Consider the following 5012-nt stretch of genomic DNA (forward strand, 5'->3'; position numbering starts at 1 on the left):
CTATTCTCGAAAAATCCCTCAGTGATACTCATGGGTGAACCTAGTGATATTTTCGACAAAAGATTGGAAATGCGATTTTTGACCAATGTAAACCCTCTCTAAACCAAGTAGGTTGATCCGTGGAGTTAGAAATGGTGCCTATAGAAGGTGTATCCTTATTAGACTTTGATCGAACTATCCTAAGCCCTCAATGTTATGTCTCGTATCATAACGTAGGGAAAAATGACACACAAACAAGGTTCACACGACACCAACCATTCCAAGTCTCATGGATGAGAGTTCTTCACACAAAGTTAGTAAGCTTTAAGCCCTAGGTGTTTCAATCTTTGTTTGGAATGATGCATGAAATTGATCTTCAATAGGTCATGAGGTTCCCTACTACAGCAAGGAGCATCGAATATACCTCACACCCGGCCTTCTCTGTTGGTGTTTAAACAGTATGTTGATGCGTCCCTTTAATAAACCCAAAGGTATTGAACTTGTGAGTTCACCCTAGGGGCCCTGCGAACCTTCATTCTGGTCCCATGGCTACTTGTCACGTGGACGGCCATGCATAGTGCAGTGCAAGTGTGTGAAAGTGTAATGCATGATGTTTTTTAGTTACAACACAAAAACCCTAGCAACATGTCCATTGCATAAAAGCTCAAACGATTAATTTGCAAACAAAGCACTCATGGAAGACCTAATAGTTTGGTATGAAGTTTGACATAAGTCCCCAGTGGAGTTGCCACTGTGACAATCCAGGCCCTTGATGCGGGGAAACCATCTGTCTCTCTATTAAATAGGAGTCACCACCAAGATTAGAATCTAAGAACCATTTCTAATTGAAATTGAAATTGAAATGATTCCATCCAAGCTATCTAAACAAGGGTTAGGGTTCATGTCAAGTTGCATCCGAGGAAAGGGTTAGGGACCTTGGTCCACTTGGTAAAATCTAGACTTCTACCTTAGGTATACACACAAATAATTGAATGGGCTATCTAAGCTTTGAACATGTACAAACATCAAATCATACACGCTTTGAAAATAAAACATAGCCAAAATGTAAAGAGGTAGGTTCAAATCCACATACCCCCGTCCAGTTGCTCCGCATGGTTAGTATACGGAATGCAAAATAAGCATGCTGATAATGTAAATTGTCGAAGCTAGCCCTAATATTCAATCCCATAGAGTATGGCATATGTGAAAACTAGGTTTTGGGGTGATTGTATACAAACAAGGCTACTTACATATGAAATATATTGAACAATTGAATGAAAGTAAGATGTAGCATACAAATGCATTGAAAAATAAGTGAATACAACGAAAAATCTATTGGTAAAGAATTAAAATAAAATTGCAAAAAAACTGATAAAATCATGTTAGATTGAAGACATCGAGGTATGAAATTTTGAAAGAAATAATTTTTTCCAAAAACCTCGAGAAAAAGCCTTTAGCAGGCCTACAATCTGAGATTCCATTAAGATGAAATCTCAAGTTTTAGCTCCGGCCAACATCATTGAAATCCAAAAGAAATAGTAAATAAAATTGGAAAATTATGAATATTGTACAGTAGCTAGATCATGACCTAATATACAATATTGAAGAAGGATTTTTTTTTCAAAATCCTTACAAAAGATTATGTAACCGGTTACGCTTCACTGCAACCCCATCGGGGACAACAGTGAGTTATGCTCAGTAGAAGTAAGATAGCTCGATATGCAAAACTTGGAATGAAGAAATGTAAAAAGGAAAAGGGAGTATACTTATGTCCCTACAATTTCCCTAAAGGTGCTTTATGGGTGGAAGGACGTGTGCTCAGGTCTAGTCAAAACAAGCTCCAACTGATGTAAAGTTTACCAATAGTTCCTTATGATTCCAGTGCACAAATCTCAATGGCTATGATTGAGTGTGTCAGATACATGTATATATGACTATGTGGAATTGTTTATGATTCTCCACGATCCACAAAAGGTGGGATGCGTCATATATTTATAGTTGGGAAGCTCCTTAGTCACCAAGAAAGGTATAAAAATGCTTCCACGTAGGGGTATGATCTCCTTCTATGTTTAAAGAGAGATTTGATTTACTTATGGGAAGTGCATATTCCCAAGAGGTGTGACTAATCTAACACATTTCTCACATATTTCTCACATTTTTTTCTAGAGCCTTCTAGGTCTCCTAGGGCCTTAAATTTAGTCTAGCTACGTCGCTTGGGTGTCAAGATACAAGATTAGGCCATGATTTGGTAGAAGATTGCACATCCCTACAAAATCACAAGGCCAGGCAGAAATTGCTCTTGGCCGACATAGTTGACATCTGGCCGACATTGGCCTCGGTGCATATAGCATTGGCTAGAATGCATCCAGTGTCAGCTTCGAGTCAATACAACTCTGGCTCGAGTTGACTTAGGGGTTTTTGTCCAATTGGGTTTGTGATTCAATTTAGATCAATGTATGGTCTATGGGATAGTCTTGGTCAATTTTATATACTTCAAAGCCATCAACCATTTTTTGAAAATATTTTTGTTCAATTTTAACCATCTTATTCCAGAATAAAAGCAAAAGTATACTACCTAGAGGGGAGGATGAAGCCTATACCGTAAATACATAAAACAACTACCTCTATGGGGTTCCCATCTCATCATTTCCACCACCATTCCAGAGGTGACAAAATGTGATGTCTATAGTTTTTCTCTCTCATTTTTGTCTTTTGCCTGAATAATCTTGATACAAATCAAGGAATTTCTTCATGTTTTTAATACCTCTCAAATCTGCATTAAGAATGATAAATATGTCATCCCCATATAACAAATGAGAAGGGGTAATTACATTTCTGGACCTGGAAACTTATTTAATCTTTCTCTCAGCTCTAAGCAACTTCAAACCACGACTCAGAACCTCCTCAACAATGATAAACAAAATTAGAGAAAGAGGATCTCTTTGACATAAACCCTGTTCTAACCCAGAGAAGCCTACATCACCACCATTAATGAGGACAAACAACCTTGTAGACAACAAAATTTGATGAAGATGATCCACCAATAATTGGGAAAAACCAAACTTTTGCATCACATCGAATAGAAAATTTAATCAAGCTTATCGTGAGCTTTCTGGATGTCTAACTTTAGGGCCATACTTCCCCCAAATGATTTCACATGCATCATATTAGCTAACTCTAAAGCCATGCAAATATTACCTTAACCGCCTTTCCTTTCTAGAAAGCACCCCCTAGCTCATCAGAAATTAATCTAGGAAGAAGAGGAGAAATACGGGAAAAAATAATCTTTTCTTTTTTTAATAATTTTAAAGAAAATATTCCCAAGAGATATCGGTGTAAATTTTCCCACTTTATTAGCATCATCAACCTTAGGGATTAAAGTAAAAAAAAAAAAGTTAGAATTTATCCATTTAGTGATCACTCCAGAAAAGAATTCTAAGCCGCCAAACATACTTCTGCTCCAATAATACTCCAAACACACACAATATAAAGTATCAAAGAAACTATCAAGGCCCGGAGCACTTGTAGGATCAAGGTTAAAAGTCATTTCTTTCACTTCATCCACAAAGGGAAGCACAATCAAGCTGATATTATCATCATTAGAGATGATAGTCGGAATATAAGAAGGAATGTCAGACATCATTATTGTAAGGTCCTTTTTTCTGAAAATTCTCAAAATGAGAGCACACATACTGGCCAATATCTACTGGCTACATAATCACAACACTATCCGAGCTTTGAATTTATCTAATCAGATTTTTACCCCTTCTAATCTTTGTCAATAATAGAAAAACGTACTGTCAAACATCGTTACCGCTATTGACCTTCCCACCGCTTTTGATAATGAGAGAATGATCTCCACATCCCAGTATTCCTGAGGAAGATCAGGAAAATGGATCCATGCAAGTCTGTGCATGAGTTCTTGTTTATTAACGTTGAAGTCAGGCCACCATCATTGAAATCGAATAAGTTGTTAGTGTCATAATCTAGAAATTCTATGAACCAGACGAGTCATGGTCAATGCACAAGGCAATTAGCCAATCAAATGATAAATAACCTATATTAAAGGACTAATCGTTGTACGAAAAGCTCCTGGAGATAGAATTCAAACAAATATGAGTTGATTTCAAGTAAAATTTCGATCAGCTCGATCGAGAATAAGGAGCTTGGATTATGAATCGAGAGTTTCTAACTACGGTCAGATGACTGATTGTAACATTTCATGGCCAATTGACCTACTGGGACTTTATGACTGATTGTAACATTTTACGGCCATTTGACCTATTGTGACCTGACCGATTGCAACTTTTTATGGTCAGCTAACCGATTCTGACATTTCGGTCATTTTAACCGATTGTAAATCAACATAATTCGTACAAACTTGGTTTAGTTCCAAGGAAGTTATTAAGTGGTTAAGGAAGTTAACCAATGAATGGAGTGTAATTCCAATAACTATCCCACTAAGGACATGACACATAGGTTCCTGCAGTTACAAAACTGCCAAAAGAGTAGGATCTTTCAAATAAAACTATAAAAGTGACTATGGTGGAAGAAAGAGGATCATCATCAACATATCAAATAAACTCAGACATCAAGTCTATCTTTCATTTCGCTTTTTTCTCTCTTTCTTCTTTTAGATTAGTATTTTCTTTTAAGTCCTGTAGTTCCTTTAAGTTATGTACTTCATTTCATAGTGTAATGATCATGTCTCTGGTATGTTTAACATCAACAGAGATAATAGATCATGTTTCTGGTATGTCTAACATTAACAGAGACAATAGATTATTTTTGTAGTATGTTGAGCATCAACAGAGACAATAGATCATGTTTCTAGTACATTGAATATCAACAGAGACAATAGACTATGATAGCATAATACATTTCCCCCTGTGTATGAGTTACTATCATTTGTCTCCATCTGTTCAATCCTTGCATCACGTTTCTGCAAAGAACATTAAAATTCCTTAGAGCGATCAAGCCAAGAGGAGTGCTCTCATCTCCTGATTAGAAATTAGAAACATTCTCTTAAGTTT

The sequence above is a fragment of the Macadamia integrifolia genome, chromosome 5 (assembly GCF_013358625.1).
Source record: "Macadamia integrifolia cultivar HAES 741 chromosome 5, SCU_Mint_v3, whole genome shotgun sequence".
Taxonomy (NCBI): domain Eukaryota; kingdom Viridiplantae; phylum Streptophyta; class Magnoliopsida; order Proteales; family Proteaceae; genus Macadamia; species Macadamia integrifolia.